The sequence below is a fragment of the Carcharodon carcharias genome, chromosome 16, assembly GCF_017639515.1.
Source record: "Carcharodon carcharias isolate sCarCar2 chromosome 16, sCarCar2.pri, whole genome shotgun sequence".
NCBI classification, from domain to species: domain Eukaryota; kingdom Metazoa; phylum Chordata; class Chondrichthyes; order Lamniformes; family Lamnidae; genus Carcharodon; species Carcharodon carcharias.
This window is the reverse complement of record NC_054482.1, coordinates 6,768,111-6,790,892: the sequence shown is the minus strand read 5'-3', so window position 1 is coordinate 6,790,892 and position 22,782 is coordinate 6,768,111.

Here is a 22,782-nt window from a genome sequence, read left to right as displayed (position 1 = left end):
CTCCAGCAAATGTGCTATGACTGTTTGCAGAGGCTCATACTCTGACTCGGACACAGCAGGCACCTGTTCTCCAGCCACCTTCCAAGTGCCAAAGACCTGGGCTGTCAGTGCCTCTGACTGCTGCGGAGAGGTGTCTTTGAGGTGTTCCCCAGAATGTGACCCTGAACCTAATCTGGATGTGTGACCCACCGGGGTGTGTGTCTCTGTGCAGGGGGAGGGTGCAGGTGAATGCAGTGACAGATGTTCATCGAATGCATCCTCATCTGACCTGGGCTGGGGGCTAGGGTTGATGGCCTGGCTGAACCTGTGTCTGGACCTGCTGCTGCCTGTGAGAGGGAGAAGATAGATTGAGTTCATGAGCAGGCAGAACACAACATTGCTTGTGACCCATTGTGAATGTCAATATGAGATCAGCTCATGGAGGGTTCATCCATACTGGGATGCTGGGGAAGGCTGATCTCACCTTCACCACAGGAGCGATCACTGTCCTCCCCGCCACCTCCTCGAGGGGAGTGAGCTCCTGGATGGCTGCCATCCTGCACTGTGAGGCATTTATTATTTGGGTCCTGGTGGCACTGACCTCCCCTGCAACCTCCTCCCAGGCCAGTGAGGTGAGGTTGATAGACCTCCTGGTTCCACCCATCGGGTAGAGGGCGTTTGAGGATGTCATTGAGGAGAGCCACCAGGGAGTTGTGGCTGAACCTTCAGGTGCATGGCTTCTTTCTCTTGGGGGCCATCACAGGACATGCAGACCATACCGCTGGGCTGCAGGGCGTGAACATTTGTGTGCAGGTGATGTTTAAATATGGTGCCAGGACCTTCAGCCCCATAAGGTGACAGCCGGACGGACCAATCAGTGCCCGGCCTGCTGTGTGATTCATAGAGCAGCTCGTTGATGCATAATTAATGAGGTTGCAAGCGTAGAATCAGGTATGAGAACCTGCCTTGCAACAGGAAACACATCGCTTATCCTGCCCTCCACCACACTTAGTCTCCGGAACAGAAAATTCCGCTCAATGTTTGTGAGGCGATGAGTGAGTTGTCATGTTTTAAACCTCCAGGGCATGTGCAGGACAATAAATAATCTTCTTTATTTTATAATTCACAAAATAGCTTGCTGCTGGAATTATTTCAATTGGGAGTCACTCTGAGGGTAAGAAAATACACACACCTCACATACAAAACTTATTGATCGCGGACAGTAAGAAAACACACAGCTTCTGTCTGTGATAAATAACATACATTTAGTCAATCTTTCTGTTGGCTTTAGGTGGTTTGCTGAGATGTGTCTGGACAATTCATATATTCATCAAAGGCACCACAAAGACTCACTGCCACACAGGACCAAGAGTCTATTAAAGGGAAAAGTGGATAGATATTCAAAACAAAAGATAACAGCAGGCGTGTGGGGAGAGATCAAGTGGTTGGCTTAAGTTTTGGATTTCTTAAAGAGCCAGCACAGACATGACAAACCAAAGAAAGCCTCCATCTGTACTGTTACTACTGGGATGGGAGGAGTGCACAACTTCTCTAGCCCCACGACTCCACAGGTTGCACCATGAGCGCAAATGTTTAAATCACTCACCAAAACATCAAATTATTTACCTTTGCTACTGCTAGGCCCTGAATAAAAGGGACTTTAATTTAATCAATAAGCTCAGACTAATGTATTTATTATGAAAGAAAACTTTTTTGAAAAACAAGTTGCAAAACTGGTTAACATACAATTTGTAATCCAGAAGTGTAGTGATTTACCGCTTTTAAAATCTCAAGCCACACACACACACACACACAAAAGGACAAGGCAAATAAGATCTCTGCAGAGGTTGGCTTAAGGGAACCCTTCATGAAAAAGGGTAAAGTTTGAAATGATCTTGATGCTACCGATTTGGTGTTACTGCATGTAAAGATGAAGCACTGGTTACAGTAGTTGTCTGGATGTCCTTTCCAAAGGATCTTTGGTGAAAAACTGTCTTTATTAACTCTCACTTGTCGCAGTTTTGCAGACTTTCAAATACAGACAAGTTTTCTAAGATGAGGAGTTATTCTGACTGAAGGTGATCACCCACTCTGAACTTCAGGCATTACAAGGAGAGAGAGAGGGAGGGAGAGTGAGGAACAATCTTCCTTCTCAGTTTGCTCACAAGACACACACACAGTTCAAAAAAAAATGTTCAGACAGAATTTTTCCCAGGCCTGTTTTCAGCCAATCAGCAGGAGCCCACAGTCTGCCAACAGCAGATTTTTTTAAATTTGAATGCAAACAAAATAACTGTTATCTCCCCAGGTGTCTTGTTGGTCACTTTAGCTAAAATCAAGTGATTTCTTGGAAAAAAAAACAGCTTGCTCACAGGCGAAAGCAAACTTGTAATCTTTTGGAGAAAAAACTCAGGTGAGTGCCCAAATAATTCAATGTCCTTCTATTTTTTTTTAAAAAAGCATATAGTTCTTTGAGATATGGATTCCTAACAGTACTATACATGTCTATGGATCTATGGGAGTTTTCTATTATTATATTGCATGTTTACTGCAAAGTAATTCTGTCTGAAAGACAGTCTCCTCTGAAAGGCAGTCTCCACTACATTGGAGAGATCAGATGCAGACTGGGTGACTAATTAGCAAAATATCTTAGGCCTGTCTGCAAGCATTATCCAGACCTTCCTGTCACTTGCTATTTCACCACACCATCCTGCTCCCATGCCCACATGTCCATCCTCGGCCTGCTGCAACATTCCAGTGAAGCCCAACACAAACTGGAGGAACATCACCTCATCTTCCGGGCTCAACATTGAGTTCAACAAACTTAAGACCATGAGATCTCTCCTCTATCCTCATCACTTTTTTACCCCCTTCCTTCACTATTCATTTTTATTTTTTTATTTTTTATCTGCTTATTTTATTTTTATTTATTTTCATTTTTGTAAATTTATTCATTCTTTTATCCCCACCTTTTATCCTATTTTCAACCTTTTTTCCCACCACCGTCCCCTCCCCCCCACCCCACCCCCACAAGGGCCATCTGTCACTTGTTCATGTTGTTCTTTCCAGAGTGCTTACCCCCTTGTCCTGCTATTACCACTTTCTGACCTTAATGCCACCATCAGCACCTCCTTTAGCCCTTACCACTACCATTAACACCCCCTTTGTCCTTTTGTTCATGTCTTTGTCAATCTCTCCTTTGCCCCCACCTATCACTGGCCTTCTATCCAGCTTCACCATGCCCCACCACCCCCTAAACAGTATAAATTTCATCACATTTTTACTTCCCTTTAGCTCTGAAGAAGAGTCATACGGGCTTGAAGCGTTAACTCTGTTTATCTCTCCACAGATGCTGTCCAGCCTGCTGAGTTTTTCCAGCATTTTCTGTTTTTGTTTCAGATTTCCAGCATCCGCAGTATTTTGCTTTTATCTGCCTGAAAATAAGCTAGGCTACTTTTCAAGGTGAGAATTTGGTTTATAACCCCACTATAAGTGCAGCAGGAAGAAATAAACCAAAAGCACGACGTCTCATCGATAAAAATACATAATTTTTGTCACTGAATCATTAAGATTTTACTTTTAATTCCTTTCTGTGGATTCAAGTGCAATATTCACAGGCAATTTAGAGATATGCAATTGAAGGATTAACAAGTAGGTAAACAATATCTGTGTAGAGGTTCCTTTATGATTTTATTTCCCAAATACATGAATTAAAACAAAGAAATGTTCTTTATTAGAACATGGGTATTGATGTAATACTGTGGGTTGACGTTGCAAAGTAAAAATATGTCCCATTGCTATAGGAACACAGATGTGTCTTCACCCAGTGAAGAATGTCACTGATTAGTAGAAAGCGATATTACTGTTTACTATCACAGCTAAAATGAATCATCCAGCAGGTACTGAACAACTAACTTGACAGATCGTGAAGCGGGAGTCTCTTTCATTAATTAAGAGTGCAAATAATGAAGTAAAGATCATTAAACTCCTCAATCTCTCCATCCTGCATTGTTGTATAGAATCCATTGGATTGTTCAATCCACCTCTGAGTAGGTAGCGCCATTTTAGCACTCAAAACAAGTTCTGACAACATGGGGTATCACTGTGGGTCTGTTAGCCAGTGTATAAATCTGTCAGATAATATCTGTCATTGGTTACTTTAAAAATAAAACGTGGCACCCCCTCTTGGTGGCTTGCTCAGTATATTTGACAAGTAGCTGAGCCGTATTGACCAGCCATGCATGCTCATTCACCAAGTCATAGCTCAGAAAATCAGGATATGGAATCAGTATGGGTGGAGCGATGAAATAACAAAGGACGGAAAAGGCAGGTGGGAGTGGTTTTTAAGCCCCTAACAGTAATCGTAGGATTGGACAAAATATATATAAGGAAACTAGAGGAGTCTGTGACAAGGGTAATACAACTACCTCAGGGGATTTTAATCTTTATAGAAGTAGAGCAAACAAAATCTTGGCTTGGACAACAAGTTCATAGAACCCATTTGAGATAGTTTTCCAGAACAATACATTGAAGAACCAAAGAGGCAACAGCCTATTTTAGATCTAGTATTGTGTAATGAGACAGGGCTGATTAGTAATCTTATAGTAAATGAGCCTCTTGGGGACGGTAATCATAATATGGCAACATTTTATTTTCATGTTTGAGAATTATGTGGTTAATTCCGAAACTGGGGGGTCTTGAATTTAAACAAAGCAATTTACAGAGGAATGAGAGGCAATTGGTTCATGACAGCAAACTGGGTGGGAATATAGGTTGTGAAGAGGATTCAAGGAGGCTTCAAGAGGATTTAGGCAGGCTAAGTGAATGGGCTAGAACATGGCAGATGGAGTATAATGTGAATAAGTCTGAAGTTACTCACTTTGTCAGGAAAAAACAGAACAGCAACATATTTCTTAAATGGTGAGGGGTTGGGAAGTGCAGGTGTCCAAAGTGACCTAAATGTCCTTGTCCATCAGTCACTAAAAGCGAGCATGCAGGAGGATTAGGAAGACAAATGGTACATTGGCCATCATCATGAGGGGATTTGAGAAGAGGAGTAAAGGTGTCTTGCTGCAGTTACATAGAGCCTTGGTGAGACCTCAGTTTTGGCCTCCATATCTGAGGAAGGATATACTAGCCACAGAGGGAGTGCAACGGAGGTTCACCAGGAAATGGCAGAGGTGTTAAATAAATATTTCTTGGCTGCCTTTACAGTACAAGTTACAAAAAAGCATACAGGAAATTGTGGGGAATCAAGGGGGTAGTGAGAGTGAGGAACTCAATGTAATAAATCCAATATTTCAGAAGAAGTGCTGGAGAAATTAATGGGATTAAAAGTCAGCAATTCCCCTGGACCTCATAGCCTACATCACAGGGTTTTGAAAGTGGTGGCTGAAGAGATGATGGATATGTTGGATTTGATCTTGCAGAATTCCCTCGATTCTAAAACTCTTCCATAGTTTGGAAAGTAGCAAATGTAAATCCTGATGTTTTAGAAAGAAGTGAGACAGAAAACTGGGAACTAAAGGCTAGGCTAGCCTGACATCAGTAGTAGGGAAAATACTAGAATCCATTATTAAGGATATGGTAACAGGGCATTTGAAAAATCACAAATAATTAAACATCATAAGGAAAGATATACTTGCTTTGGAGAGTGTGCAATGAAGGTTCACTAGACTGATTTCTGGGATCAGAGAGTTACCCTATGAGGAGAGATGGTATAGATTGGGTTTAGGATTTCTGGAGTTTAGCAGAATGAGAAGTGATCTGACTGAAACGTAAATGGTTCTGATTCACAAGCGTAGTTGCTGAGAGTTTGTTTCTTGGTTGTCTTTCATGATGTGGGTGTCACTGGCAAAGCCAGCATTTGTATCCATCCCTAATTGCCCTTGTTAGCAGTTAAGAGTCAACCCAGCCGGACAGCCTAAAACTATGGGATAAGGGTCGGATATTTAAGAGTGAAGTGAGAAAAGTTGTCTACCCCTATGAGCTGTGGCTGCTCAAACGTTTATTGTATTCAAGGCTGACATCAATAAATTTTTGAACGCTCTGGGAATAAAGAGATGTAGGGCAGGCCTGGAAAGTGGAGGCAAGGCCAAAGATCAGTCATGATCTAACTGAATGGCAGAGTAGACTCAAGAGGCCATATGGCCTTTTTCTATTCCTTATACTTTTAAGTTAATAATCTCTCCATTCATCCAAACCACCTGCGGGCTATGGTCTATGGACTATGGCCAGAATTTTACTCTCTCCACCAGCGTTTTTAGGCGGATGGGGGAGGGAGTGTAAAATTGAAGGGATGGGATTCCCTCCGAGTTCCCGCCCACCCTGACCAAACAGCGACTTTATGCTGGGATGGGCAAGGCCTCGGAAGGGAAGTCTGCCCTTGTCCCAACCGAGGCCCTTAAATGGCCATTTATTGGTCACTTAAGGGTCGCTTCCACCCAGCCTCAATTTTTAAGCTGGCAGGAAGATTGAGCTGAAGTGGGGGAAGCCCGAAAATCTCGGATGGAGTAGGGGGGGAGGGTTGCTTCCATCAAAATCCCCCTTCTGAAGTCGGGCACCACCCCCCACCCCCCCCACCCCACCTTCCAACCCCTTAAGGTCCAGTGGCTTCCCACCTCCCCCGGCCTCTCCCTTAAGACTCCAATTGACCCCTTTGTGCGCTCCCAGGCCTTCCCTTCCCTCCCCGCCCTGGGACCCCTTGGACTTACCCGGGCTTTGGCTCTCAGGGCTTAGGCCTCGAAGTCCTCCTGAACTTCCTCTTCTGTCAGATCAGGCAGCAGCTCTCTAAGGCAGGGCTTCTTCCCCAGTGAGGGGCAGAAGTCCCGCCAGGAGCCACTTGACACTTGCTCAAGCGTGAAATGACTGCGGGGCACTCGGAGCTGGTGAGGTCTCTTCGGATGGCCAGAAGCGAGTACCCGCCGTCCAAAAAATTCAGGCCCATGAATCATAAACAACACTGCCCTTCCTCCAGATCCAACTTTCCTCACCTTACTCGGTGCAGTGCCTTATCTAACTACAAGCCTGACATCAGGCTGTATTAGTTCAGATGGATGAATGAGAAGTGATGGTGCAAAATAAAATCTTTCTTCAACTGAAGTTCAAGTGTAGTGAACAGAACGAACAGTTTTGCTCCTTTTAAATCTCATTGTCTCAAAATAATTAGAGATGTAATGGGTCCCACAGACAAATCATGGTTTAATCGGAGTTGAGTGCATATTGTTCAAATATATCTATTGCAGAATGAGCAATCAGATTAGATTATACAAAAAAAAATCAAGCAAGAGAAATTTGCCAAGGTACATCAATTTTCTTTATCTCTTATATTCTGACAGATCTGGAAACTGAATTACATATGCTCTAATTCCTTGTACCTTGGCATTTATTTCTGTTTAACCCCCAAAGGAATAAGCAGCTTTTTCAGCACAAAGCAATGCTGTGTTCCAAAAAAAATGGTTAAGCAGAAACAAAATACAATATAATAATTAAAAATACTTGAAGATAATAGGCAAGATTTCCCCTTTCCATCATAAGTTTACCATTTGATTTTCACATATATTCAGTCTTTAATGTCCACCTCTTCAATCCACATTTACATAACTTGTTCTTTTGTGTGGTGTCAGATCATTTGGTCTTTTGTGACCTAGACACAGAGACTCACATGAACTTCTAGCCAATAGATAGCTGGCTCCCCCATTGATTTTCAAACTTTTTTTTGTGCAAACTTAATAGAATGTAGTGCCACTTCTGTCAAACTTATACTTTACATTTGCTGTCTATGGCAGTGTTTAGTTTTAATTATTGTCCTGGTAAAGGATTATTACCCATCACATTGATAAAAGCTGACGATCCTTCAGTGCCAGAACCTGACCATCCTAACCCAGCGATTGCTGAGAGAGGAACAATGGCACAGTGACAGTAGTGATGAAAATGCCCATCACCCTCTGATAATTAGTGCACTCCCTTCAGCCCAGTGCTCCAGCTGTTGTTTTAGTTCCCACTTCCATTGGTACCAATTGGATAGGGTCCTGCAGTGATTCTGTTACTGGGCTGATAATTCAGAGGCTGTGCATTCAAATCCTTTGAAGACATTGAATTCTGTTGTAATGAAGAATATCTCAGGGCCCTGGACCTGATCGATTTTTGTAAAACCCAACTGGTTCACTAATGTGCGTTGGGGAAGTAAACCTGTTATCTTTACCTATATAGTTTCTTTTTCTCATTCACCGGATGTGGGTGCTGCTGGAAAGGCCAGCATTTGTTGCACACCCCTCATTTTCCTTGAGAAGGTGATGATGAGCTGCCTTCTTGAACCATGGTGGTCCATGTGGTGAAGGCACTCCCTCAGTGCCTGTAGGTAGGGAGATCCAGGATTTTGACTCAGTGACAATGAAGGAAAATCAATATATCCCAAGGCAGAATAGTGTGTGGGTGTGTGACTTGGAAAGGAACTTGGAGTTGGTGGCTTTCCTGTGCGTCTTGTCCTTATTGGTAGCACAGGCCATAGGTTTAGGATGTGCTGTGGAAGGAACGTCAGCCAGTTGCTGCAGTGCATCTTTTAAAAGGCTCACACTATTGCCACAGTGCAGCAGTAATGGAGGGAGTAAATGTTTAAGGTGCTGGATGGGGTCTCTTGTAGATGGTGGAAAGACTTTGGAGGCCAGGGTGTGAATTATTTGTCACAGAATATCCAGTCTCTGGCCTGTTCTTGTAGCCAGAGTATTAATGTGATGGTGTGGTTAAGTTTCTGATCAATGATAGCTTCCAAGATGTCGTTGGTGGGATATTCAACCATAGTAATAATCATTAAATGTTAAGAGGAAGTGGTTAGACTTGCTTTTGTTGTCTGGCACCTGTACAGCATGAAGGTTATTTACCACTTATTAACCCAAGCCTGAATTTTGTCCCGGTCTCGCTGTATATGCACGCAGGCTGCTTCAGTATCTGAGGGGTCGCAAATGGTGCTGAACATTGTGCAGCCATCCGTGAAGATCCGCACATCTGACCTTATGTTGGAGGGAAGCAGATGAAAATGGTTGGATCTAAGACACAGCCCTGAGGAACTCATGCAGCAAGGTCCTGGGGCTGAGATGATTGATATAATCTCCAACAACTACAACCATCTTCCTCAGTGCAGGTATGATTCTAGCAAGTGGAGAGTTTTCTCGCAATGATTTCAACTTTTACTGAGAACCCTTGATGCCACATTCAGCCAAATGCTGCCTGATGTCAAGGGCAGTCACTCTCATCTCAGCTCTGATATTCAGTTCTTTTGTCCATGTGCAGACCAAGGTTATAATGAGCTCTGAAGCCGAGTGGCTTTAGCAGAACTCAAACTGAGCATCAGTGAGCAGATTATTGCTGTGTAAATGCCACTTGATAGCACTGTCAAAGACAGATCCATCATTTTCTGATGATTGAGAGGGAGGCTGATAGGCCGCCTAATTGGGCTGGCTTAGATTTGTTCTGTTTTTTGTGAATAGGACATGCCTCCATGTGCAATTTTCCACATTGTCGGGTGGACGTTATAGTGTTGCAGCTGTACTACAAGTGTTTGGCAAAGGTAGCAGCTAGTTCTGCAGCACAAGTCTTTAGTACTACAGTCAGAATATTGCCTGACCCACAGCCTTTGCTGCTTCCAGTGCTCTCATCCATTTCTTGATATTACATGATGTGAATCGAATTGGCTGAAGAAAAGCTTCTGCTGATGGGGATCTCTGGAGGAGACCAAGATGGAACATCCACTCGACACTTCTTGCTGAATATGGTTGCGGACATTTTGAACTCTTTTCCATTCATGTGTTCAACTCCCACCATCACTGAGGCTGGGATGTTCATGGAGCCTCCTCCTCTGGTTAAGTTTAATTAGCCATCATCTTTTTTGGGATGCACAGGCCCTTGGGGGTCAATCTGCAGTAGGGCATAATGAGTGAGAGATTAGGACTTGTAGGGAGATGGTAGAGACTCCAATCACAGGAGGAAATGAGAGGTCGGGACTGAAGGTGGAGAGGTTTATGATTGCAGCAGCGGGAGAGATAGAGGCCACAATCGGCCAGCTTCCTAAAGAGGCCAGGGTCAGCATTGCTGCTCCACCTGGCCCACAGACAGTGCTGTAAAATGCATTTGTCTTTTGGAACAAGGAGCTCTCCTCCTCCCACTTTCACCATTGGGTTTCCTGAACCTTGGGCAACACACATGACAACCGCTACATTAAAATGTGACTCTAATTGCCCTGCGGGAGTCTGATGTAAACATATTAATGAAGTTTCCCACTTCTCAAATGCAGTTGTTATGACTGGTCCCTGGGCGAGGTCCCCCAATTTGTTATGATCCCCAGCAAGGTCCCCCCAAATTGTTACCTTCCTAAATGATACCCCAATTTTGTTATGCTCCTGGGTGAGGAGGAATGAATTGGCTCCCCTTCTTTATTCAACCCCCTCAGTTGGTCACAACAAGGTTAATTTTAAAAGAATACCTTCCCTCGTGGATCATTTCCCCAGTCCCAATGTATTTATGTTTTAGAAGGAGCTAATTAAACCAGGCTTCCTTGAGTCAAAGAAAAAGTAAGTTCATTAGTTACTAAAAAATAATACAAATGCAACGTGCATACACATGGATAAGAAATGAGAAGTTGAATCCAAAAATAAAAATTAAAAAAAAATACGAATCAGTCTTTGGCTTGTCTGTGAAGAGCAGCTGGTAAAATGTTGCAGCAGTTAAGTTGGGTGATTCTGGTAGAGCTGATTTTGACAGTTGAGCAGTTGGTTTAGAGACATTCGGTTCTGCAGGTTAGCTGAAGGCCCTGTCCTGTTTCCTTTATGACTGTGGCTTTGCTGACTTGCATCCAGCCAGAGAGAGAGGGAGAGAGATGAGAGAGATGTTTACCTGCAAGCTGCAGGAAGGCCTAGCTGCTGATCTTCTGCTGTGGCTTTCACAGCACACATTCGCACACCAGAACTGGAACGCACCAGTCAGGTTTGCACCTGGATTTTTAATCCCTTTTCATTTGTATTCCTGGAAGGGAAAAAGAAACATGCCTTTCGACTGGAATCTGCTTTCCTTCAGCTGAGATCGTGTCCACATTCTGAGATATAACTCAACAGGGGCTGGTTTCTGTTGAGAAGGTAACCAGTCTCCATTGTCTCCACAACCACAGGAGAATAATATGAAGTCTTTTGCATTGCATCGCTCCCTTTCAAGTATCTCTGTCTGAAGTGGGCCTTGATACCTTTTCAGGTGCAACACTTCAAGGCCTGTCTGGGCTAGAGAGTCAAATATAATTGACATTGGAATTTTCCAGAAAGTGATGACTTTACAGTCTCAGCCAGCTTTTGGTTGCATGTCCTTTTTAAAAAAAACACATCTTCCTCAAAAAGTTCAATATGCCCATAAGTGATTTGTGTTGTGACCCACTGTCAAGGCACAGTACTCTCATACAATACAAAACCCCTCACCGTAAAAACCGCAATGGGCACATATGTAGGCTTAAGAACACAGTCCTAATTATGCAATCCTCTCGCACCCCCACAACCCCAATTCTCTCCTGTTTGACATAGATGGGTTAATATCTAGTTGTCCGATTCTGTGGAACGCAAGATAAATTCCTGCTTGGGATTACTAACTTCACTGACTCAGTTATCCCACAATGCTGGGTTGAAATCTAGTGGAAACCCATCTCTAATAAATGTAAGAATCTGATAATATTCTGGATAACATGGCAAGCAAATGCTGCAGAGGAAGTAGTACATCAGCAGGTTTCCCAAAATAGAATGCAGAGTAAAGCATGCAGAAACTTGCACCGTCGTTTCGAAATAAATTTAGATACGATACTTAGGAACTTGAATATCTGACACCAGGACTTAGTATCCAGCATTTCCTTTTAGTGGGGTGAGGGGATAGGGGAAGCGATTTGCACATAGATCCTGGCCACCAAGGCATACAAAGGAAATCCAAAATCTGGCTGCGTGTCTACGTTCAGAAAACTGAGTTAAGAATTAGAAGAAACCCAGAGCCTTCAGCCTTGAAATGACTGGGGACTTGGTGGAAGTGTACAGGCAGCACGTGAATAGAAAAGGTCAATTTTGTAGGCGGTTCACTTAAAAGTCAACCAAGGCGGCAGGACCAAACAACACATGAGTAAACTGGTAAAACGCAAGATCGAGCCAGTGTAAACACTTTGGGCAGGATGTTCGCCCCAGACAGAGGCAAATGAGATGGCAGGTGGGCGCAGCGACTCCTGCTGCTGGCCAACTTGCCAGTTTACCAGCGTCACCCTACCCGAGGAACATTTTACCGGAGGTGGGATGGGTGGGGGGAGGGGGGGTTCAAATGGGCTACCCGTCCGCAAGCAATGGGTAGTCAATCAAGGCCAATTGCCAAGGGGCAGCTGGACTTTTCCAGTTGGTTGGTGTCCACTCCCCGCGTGGTGTCAGGCACTAGATGGCAGTCTCCTAGACGCAAACTTGGAGGACCAGTACCTCAGGCAGTCTTGCAGGCATCCCCCAGCTGTCAGGTCACAGGCTGCTCCCTCTACAATGGTGGCCAGGCATCTGTGGCTATTGTTTTTAATTTAAAAGTTTTAATACTCACTGTGTGGGCACTTCACTATGAAGGGTCCCCTCTGTTTCTTCCCCAAGCTGCAGGCTGGCAGCTACTTCCTGCTGGAGGACCTCCCATCAGTCCTCCAGCTTCAAGAGCCTGCCTGCTGTCCTTAATTTGCCGGTGAGCATGCCCTCTGGCCACTATGTGGCCAATTCAGGGAAGATCACTGGTGGGTGACTGTTTGCCACACAGTAAAGGGTTGGGACCCAAAATCCAAAAATTTGCCCTTTGTCACAAGTCAAAGTGGCTTTCTGGGTGGGGACCTGGAGACAAAGACTTTCAGAGCGCTCAAGAAATAATTGCTATAATGAGGAGGATTTAGGGAGAACATCATAGGTTCCAAGGAGGCGATGAACAATGAGTTGAATGGCTTCCCTCAGTTGAGCACTTGTTAACTTTGTGTGTGTGACCATTTGGGATGTGACGAGTTAGAGGTTTTAAATTACTACTGTTTATTGACACAGAGACGATGATGGAACTGGATTAGAAGTTCATATATTTAATGGCAAAATAACAGAAAGGCTAACGACACTCATCTTCATTTATTGACAAATGCTACAGCAACTTCAGGTGAGGACAGAAATAAGATTAAAGGCAGAATCCAAAAGTTGCTGTCTGAAATGTGCTGCTCCACCTTTAGCTACACAAAACAGCTTACTCATTGTCTGGCTCACCATTAGAATGCATAGAACACCATAAGATTGCATTATCTGCATGGTAAATATGAACTAAACTCAGCACAGAAAGTTAAGTCTTGTCCTCTTCAGTCCAAATACAATTTTAGTAAGGTGATAAGTGTGAATTGCTTAGAATGAACATCTCCAGAACTGAGAATTAACTATTACAACTGTGCTGTTTCATTCCTTAAAGTTTTAATTGTTGTTGGAGATGTAGAAAATAGCAAGGACTGGAGGATCACTAATGTTGTACTGTTGTTAAAGATGGAGGAAGGGATAGACTTAGTAAGGCCAGTCAGCCTAGCCTCATTAATGAGCAGATTATTGGAAAAAATTCTGAAACATGGGCCAGAATTTTCCCGTTGGTGTGTGGGGGGGGGGTTGGCCCCACTCACCAACACATAAGATGACACGCGGTGACGTCAGGCAAGCATCTCAACGTCACCGCGCACCAACACGATATTTCGTTGGGTGGGTGTTCGCTGATCTCTGAGGTGCTCGTGCCATTAATTAATGGACCACTTAAGGCACTTGAGGCGTCATTTGACGGCAATTTTTCAGCACCCATGGCAATCTTCGGGTTGGCACATGGGCACAACGGACAGACGGGTGGGACAGATTTGTATAAACATCATCCATAGGTGGGATAAGAGGGCTCAGTGGGGTCGCGAGTGTGCTCTGTCAAATATTAACATTTCAAAGATACTGATAGTTGCCTGTGTGATCTGCAATACTTCAAAACGCATAACAGCTGCTTTTTCTGGACTCACAATCTTCAGGTCAGCACTCTGCGGTGAGGAATCTTTTTTGGGCCTGCAGGTTTCAGGAAGCCTTCCCTTAGCCTGGGAATGGGAGCTGAACTCTCCACTGAAGGCACCTACTCTGAGGAGGAAGGGAGGGCTAGAAGGGGGAGGAGGCCTGCAGTGCATATTCAGCCTCCAGGGGAGCTACCTTTGGGAGGACAGGTGCAGGCACAAGGGGTGTAGGGCCAAGAGGTAATCCAAGGTGGAAGAGGCCGCAAAAGACGCCATTATCCCGCTGCCCGGGTATACGGCGGTGAAGCAGCTACCTTAATATGTCTGAGGTGCAGTGCCGATGGAGGCTCTGACTGTCAAGGGAAACAGTCAACTATATCTGTCAGAGGATTGGGCCTGAGATCTCCCCTAACTGTGTGGGTGGACACCCCATGCCAGTAGCTCTAAAGGTCACAGCTGCCTTCAACTTCTATGCATCTGGCTCCTTCCAGGGCTCGGTGGGTGATCTTTGCAGTGTCTCCCAATCAGCTCTCCACACTTGTATCAAGCAGGTCACGGACACTCTGTTCAGACGTGCATTGACCTTCATCCACTTCCGTTGGGGCCAGGCAGGCAGGCACAACAAGCTAGAGGCTTCATGGCCATTGCTGGCTTCCCCCGTGTCCAGGGTGCTATAGACTGTACACATGTGGTGATCAAGGCGCCAGCAGGTGAACCCGGTGCCCTCGTCATCAGGAAGGGATCCACTCCATGAACGTGCAGATAGTGTGTGACCACAGGATGCTGATTCTACAAGTCTGTGCAAGGTACCCAGGCAGCTCCCACAACACCTACATCCTCAGATACTCCCAGGTGCCGGGGCTCTTCAGTGCTCCAGCCCGGCTGGCTGGATGGCTGCTGGGTGACAAGGGCTATCCCCTCAGAAGGTGGCTCATGACGTCTCTCTGCCATCCAAGAACAGAAGCTGAGCAGCGGTACAATAGGAACCACGGCACCACAAGGGCTGTGGTGGAGAGAACCATCGGTCTTCTCAAGATGCGCTTCCGATGCCTGGACCGTTCAGGGGGTGCACTCCAATACCTCCCTGATTGTATCTCAGTGATAGTGGTTGCATGCTGCACTCTCCATAATCTTGCGCTGGAAAGGGGGAACACTATGGACGATGAAGATGTCAACGCAGTGGCTGCGGCTGCACACAATGAGTCCAGCAGTGAGTCCGAGGATGAGCATGCACAGGGAAATGCTGAGGGGGTAGACGCTGAGCCGGGCATACTCCAGGGAGGCAGGGACACCCGGGAGACTTTAATCCAACGAACCTTCAGCTAGCGCACCACATATGGACCTCCAGGACAAGCCTGGGCTGTAGGCTCCATACTCGATACCTAAATGCAAAATCTGCCTGGTTAGGAAAATTAACTAAGGGCCTTGTTAATAAGGCTGAATGTCCCACAAATCACTCATAACATTTTTGGAAATCATCCATCTGCAGAACAAAAGAGGCACCCTCAGCCATGGTGACATGTCTGAATTTAATATTACAACCAAAGAAAATTAAGGAAACAAAATGACAAAAGGTGTTAAAAATCACACCAACTTGTAAAGACCTCATTGCGGGCCAACACAAATGCACCAATGATAAACCTGTGGTGTGCCTAAGGTGCCTTATGTTTAAGTTTTTGGGTGCTACGTCCTTGTGTTGCCCCTTCACTGGGAGTGGTATCTGAGAAAGCCTGCTCACTCTGCTGTCCTGCTGGCCTCGATGACCTTGGCGATCGCCCTCTGGCCCATGCAGCCTGTGCTGACCCCGCCTGGGAGGGAGCTGCCAGTTCCACAGCTGGTAACGCCCTAGTCGTTGCAGCCTCATCGGATGCAACGGGCACTGACAGAGGGGCGGAGGAGCTGCCGCCCTCATCCGGAGCGCCCAGAGAGTACAGGCAGCTGCTGTGCTGACGTGAGGTCACTTCGGACCTCCCTGCTCACCGTGGATGGATGGGCACCGAACTGAGAAACCTGGTGCCCAGACCATCTCCCACACTGGCACTGACCAGCTGAGGTCAATGCCAATGTGAGGGCTTGCTGGTCCAAGCGAAACCCCAGGAAGCCCTGGTTAGTATCCTGGAGGAGCCTCTCCATGAGAGTCACCACTCTCTCCATGGAGGACACATGGTGCTCGGACATGTGGCTCATTGCTTCAGCGATAGACCACGTAGACTCCTCTACCACAGTCACCAAGCCAAGCATAGCCTCATGTATCTCCCCCAGATGCTCCCGCACACCTGGCTGCATTTCCTGCAGCTGCTGCATCGCGGACGACTCCAGAGGCACATCATCACACACTAACTGAGCATGTGCCTGGTCCCCTGTATTCCTCCAACTGCTAGCGCAATGGGCACTCTATGTCTCTGCCAGCTCCTCTAGCGACCGTGGAGTGCCCTCACTGCTGTGCCCCGGAACACTAGCCAATGTTCGAATTCCCTCCGAGGTGCTAGTACCTGCGCTGGTGCCTGCCTGGCAGAGATGATGTGACGCTGGTGAGACTTCAGGGCTCTCAGGTGTGAGAGGGGGGCCTCTGCTGCTCCTCCTCCCAGCCCTGCTCCACTGATGCTGAAAGGAAGAACAAGGACAGTTGGTCAGTTAACATGGAGACAATGTCAATGTGCATCCCTGTCCCCCAGATCATTATACGCTCATCCTTCCATAAGCAATGGTCAAGCCATGTTGCAAACTTCAATCGCTGAACATTCAGCACTGCCATTGCTGTTGGGAGAACAATGGTGACCTCACTGCTGGGCACACATACCTGCCCATGGCACCCCAGCCTCACTGAAACCGGTGGGCCTGGGCGCATGGCACGTCTTCAAATCTAGGGCCTCCTGCTCGAAGTGGCTGAGAATCGCCAACTGTGTTGGGCTGTCACCAGTCCTCACCCGCTCGGTGGTCTTATGTGTATTCTTCTCCTGAAAAGGAGAGAAGAGCATTGGTTAGTGCTATTTGTACCTGGACTCTCTTCACAGACGGCCCACCCCAACCAGAGCGGGATATTGCTGATCTCCAATGCCTCCTCACCCCGCTGCTGCCGAACACTCACACAAAGATGCTGGACCTGTTCTCCACCCATCCCCCACCCCTTGGCCAAATGCTGCCTCCATCACATTAGCCATCACACGGTCTAACCTTCCATAGCAAGGAGGCGCAAGCACGTGGAGCGCAGAGGACAGCAGATCGATTGGTGCCACGTCACCTTGAAGCTCCCCTCCCAGCATGTCATCTCCCTAACTTTGACATGTCCTGGAATTCCAGCACTGTGCCCAGGCGCAGCTCCTCCAGGTGGCCCCAAAACAGTAATGTGGGTCTCAGTGTACCACATGCTGCGGGCGCAGAACCCATCTCTTCACCACCCTCTCAGGGTGACCTCGGCATGGGCAATATCTGCTGGCCCACCCAACGAAGGACACATGGTGTCAATGATTCAATGCAGTCACGACGCTCAGGCTTAGGGGGAGGGGCAGGAGGGCACCAGGGGGAAAAGCCTATCTGCTGGGCTAAGTGACCAATGCCAACATGGTGCTCACCCTTCCTGAAGGCTTGTGACACTGGATCCAGGTGCGCCGCACCACGTCATGGGAGCTCACCACCTCCACCACCTCCTCCCAGGCACGTTCAGTCATGTGGGGGGGCCTTCTCCTCCCGTCCTGGGGACCCAGGACCTCCCATCATGCTGCCATCTCCTCAAGAAGGGCAGCAAGGCAATCTTCGGAAAAACGAGGGGCACAGTGCCTCCCTGCCCTACCCTCCTGCCTGGCCTGCTCACCAGCGGGGCTCTGGGGAGTCCTTCCACTGGCCGTGATTCGTAACCTTGGAAAGGCTGCAGCAGCTTTTGAAAACAGGCCGGGTCGCCATTGGACCCGGTGGTCATTGCAGTCCCGCTGCTGCCTGCTGACTGTCACTGTCATTGGGAGCCGTGATTCACGCTGGGCGGGCCTTAATTGGCCCGCATGTGTAAAATTCTGCCCATGGGATAATTGTCAATTAGACAGACCCAATGAATGATGTACAGTCAGTATGGATTCGGTAAAGAACTTGATTGAATTTTTTGAGAGGTAACAAGGACGGGTAACTTGTTTGATGTACTTTTGACAAGGTCCCACATGGCAGACAGATCAGTAAACTGAAAGCTCGTGATCCAAGGGAAATTGACAAGCTGAAAGGTTGTTCCCAGTCGGTTTCACAGGGCTCAGTACTGCATCCCTTGCTGATGATGGGATATCTATGACTGAGACTTAGAAGTAAGGGGCATGATCCAAAAGTTTGCAAATGATGTAAAGATTGGTTGTGTGATTGGTAGTGAGGAAGAAAGCTGGAAACCACAGAAAAAATGGACTGATCAGGTGGTCAGAAAAATGGCAACTGGAATTCAATCCAAAGAAGTGTGAGCTAATGCACTTGGGGAGGGCAAACAAGGCAAGAAATACACAATAAATGGTAGGATTCTGAAAAGTGTAGGGGAACAGAGGGTGTACATTCACAGATTCCTGAAGCAGGACAGATAGATAAGGTGCTTCAAAAGGATGTTTCATTTTATTGGCTGTGGCCTGGAGTATAAGAGCAGTAAGGTTATGCTAAAGCTGTATGAAACACTAGTGAGACCACAGTGATAATATCGTGTACAGTTCTGGTCACTGCGTTACAAGGAGGATGTGATCACACTGGAGAGGGTACCAGAGGGGAATTATCAGTATGTTGCCAAGAATGGAGAATTTTAGCTATGAAGAAAGATAGGACAGGCCAGGTTTGTTTTCTTTGGTAAAGTGGAGACTGAAAGGAGATTTAATTGATGTGTGTAAAATAATGAGGGCGGCCTGGAAAAGGTGGATCATAAAGGATCTAATTCAGTTAGCAGAGAGGTCAATAATCAGTGGGCATAGACTTTAAATAATTGGTGGAAAGGCTAAAGGGGAGTTGAGGAGCAATATTTTTCAGCTAGAGAGTGGTGGCAAGATGGAGCTCACTGCCTGAAAGGGTGGTAGAGGCAGAAACCCTCATCACATTTAAAATACACTTGCATATGAACCTGAGGTGCTGTAGCCAACTGAGCTCTGGACCAAGAGCTGGAAGGTGGGACTAGTTTCAACCAGCAGGGGCACGGTGGATGAATGGTCCTCCCCTGCAATGTATAGTTGCTTGCTCTGTTCCCTCACATCTGGGATGGTTAGTTTCCCTCGCTGTGTTGTATACACATTTTTAGAACCCCAAGATGCAAAGACATGTCTAACAAAAGGCTGGTGCCAGTTATGCCACAGCACAGCAAATTACCACCCATTTTTAAACACTGGATGCTGCTTGAAACAAGGACTTGAAATAAGGGAGGCAATATTTTGATGAGCAGCAGGACAGATTGCAATATAGTACTAAAGTGTTCAAGGACTTTGGTTAATCCACTGGAAGGTATCACAGTTGTAAGGAAGCAGAGCTCTTAATGAATGTTAAGTGGAGAGCAACAGAGAACAGAAAGAATTTTTTTTTTCATTCAACGTTCAGCCCCACTTGCAATTCTTCAGTCTGCGCCTGTATGCATGCAGGACCTGGATAATATCCAGACTTGGGCTGATGGCAATAACCATCCCCAACAAAAAACAGCTTTGTCCTCCCCATGACACTCAATGGCATTGCCATTTCCAAATCCTCTGTTATAAATACCTAAGGTGTCAAAATTGATTTGCTTCATATAAATGCCATGACTGCTGAAGCACTTCAGAAGGGTTGTGTTCTGTGGTGAATGGCGCACTTTCTGACTCCACAAGGTCTCTCCACCACCTTTAACCTATAAGTTAAGAGCATGTTGGAATTCTCTCCACTTAGCAGGGTAGCAGGGATAATCCAGGAATTTACAGGCCGGTGAGCCTTACGTCAGTGGTAGGGAAATTATTGGAGAAGATTCTTCGTGACAGGATTTACTACCATTTGGAAGCAAACGGGTGTATTAGCGAGAGGCAGCATGGTTTTGTGAAGGGGAGGTCGTGTCTCACTAACTTGATCGAGTTTTTCGAGGAAGTGACAAAGATGATCGACGATGGAAGGGCAGTGGATGTTATCTACATGGATTTCAGTAAGGCCCTTGACAAGGTCCCTCATGGCAGACTGGTACAGAAGGTAATGTCGCATGGGATCAGAGGTGAGCTGGCAAGATGGATACAGAATTGGCTTGGTCATAGAAGACAGAGGGTAGCTGTGGAAGGGTGTTTTTCTTAATGGAGAGCTGTGACTAGTGGAGTTCCGCAGGGATCAGCGCTGGGACCTTTGCTGTTTGTGGTATACATAAATGATTTGGAGGAAAATATAACTGGGCTAATTAGTAAGTTTGCAGATGACACTAAGGTTGGAGGAGTTGCAGATAGTGAAGAGGATTGTCAAAGGATACAATGGAATATAGATCGATTGGATACTTGGGCAGAGAAATGGCAGATGGAGTTTAATCCGGACAAATGCGAGGTAATGCATTTTGGAAGGTCTAATACAGGCAGGAAATATACAGTAAATGGCAGAGGCCTTAAGTGCATTGATGGGCAGAGAGATCTGGGTGTACAGGTCCACAGGTCACTGAAAGTGGCAACGCAAGTGGATAAGGTAGTCAGGAAGGCATATGGCATGCTTGCCTTCATCAGCAGGGGTATTGAGTATAAAAGCTGGGAAGTCATGCTGCAGCTGTATAGAACCTTGGTTAGGCCAAACTTGAAATATTGCTTGCAATTCTGGTCACTATATTACCAGAAGGATATGGAGGCATTGGAGATGGTGTAGGGGTGGTTTACCAGGATGCTGCCTGGTCTAGAGGTTATTAGCTATGAGGAGAGGCTGGAGAAACTTGGATTGTTCTCAGTAGAGCAACGGAGATTGAGGGGCATCTTGATAGAAGTTTACAAAATTATGAGTGGCATGGACAGAGTAGATAGTCAGAAGCTTTTTCCCAGGGTGAAAGAGTCAATTACTAGGGGACATAGATTTAAGGTGAGAGGAGAAAACTTTAGAGATGATGTGCGGGGCAAGTTTTTTTATGCAGAGGGTAGTGAGTGTCTAGAATTCGCTGCCAGAGGAGGTGGTGGAAGCAGATACAATAGTGGTGTTTAACAGGCAGCTTGTCAAATACATGAATAGGATGGGAATAGAGGGATACGGACCCCGGAAGTGTAAAATGCTTTAGTTTGACAGGCAATATGATCGGCATAGGCTTGGAGGGCCGAAGGTCCTGTTTCTGTGCTGTACTTTGCTTTGTTCTTTGTTCTTAACTGGATGAGTGCAGCTCCAACAGCACAGAAGAAGCTCAACACCATCCAGGACAAAGCTTGATTGGCAGTCCATGCACAGGCTTAACCAATCACTCCCTCCGCCATCAGGAAATCATGTGCCTATTATTTAAAGGATGTACTGCAGCAACTTGCCAAAGCTTGTTCCTGCCACTCAACTAGGACAAAGGCAGCAAGTGCATGAAGCACCATCACCTTTCATGTAACACACTATGTTGACTTGGACATATATTGCAATTTCTTCATTGTCGCTAACAGCGCTGTGGGAGTATCTTCAATACATGGACTGCACTGTTCAAGAAGGTGGCTCACTATCACCTTCTTAAGGGCAACCCATGATTGACAATAAATGCTGGTGTTCAGTGATGCTCAGACCCAAAGAAATAATAAAGTAGCCACAATTAGCCCAATGATCAGATTGGGCAAGACAAGGCAGGACAGGACTGAATGCAACAAGTTTATGTCCAGGAGTAAATACTACTGCCAAACAAAATCAACAATCTCCAATTCAATACTTTGTCTGACAACAAAGATTAAATGTTTAGCAACTTAGTCATCTGTCAATCTTAAGGAATAAGATCTCGTTCAATAAAAGTTTATAGAGTGCAGTGAGACAGTTAAAAAGACTACCATGACATGATGGATGGTAATTTGACATGGCAGTACATCCTGTAATTTTTGTCCCCAGTCCACATGCAACACGTTTTAAAAAACTGTGCAACGTTTGAGCTAAGTAGGAAGGGACGGAGGCAAGGGAGCTGCAGGACTACAGTTCAGAGTCAGGTCAGAGTTTGTAATGGGAAGTTCAGGGTTGGAGATAGGAATCAGGAGGAAGAGAGCAACAATACCAAGGTCGGGAAGAACTGAGCAATTATGTCAATCTGAGAGAGGCTTTATTGGGTCATTCTGGTGAAACTGAGCTGGATTTAAGCCAGCATGCAAAATGCCAGTAATTGTATATAGTGACGGCAGGGCACAAGAATGAGCTGAAACACAGCACACAGCTGGCCGGGGAGTGGGGGGGGGGATGGTGGAAGGGGGGTGGGGAGACTGATTTTCTCAATGTACCTAGAACACGTCTGCAATTTTCAGCAAGATTTCCCTGCAGCAATTACTAACCATAACCATGACATTCCTCATGAAGCAAAGGGATTGAGTGAGCTGCAGAGGTGTGTGAGAATGTCTCAGGAGAAGGTTGTAAGATTGATACTGTGGGTTGTTCAGTAACTAACTGCTAAGCTCCTCTCACTTGGCAAATTTCTCAATGCAAGAGATTCAGGTTCAAAATATTTGATTCATTTAAATGGATATTTGCCTGAGGCTTGACTAGAGTAAAGAACAGGAAACCCAAGAAGGGAAACGTGTTAAACAGTGTGTTGAGTCTCATTTGATTGATGAAAAAGTCACATTAAACATTTTAAACATACTCATTAAGTTATTTGTGATGGAGTTTGATCCAGATCAGAA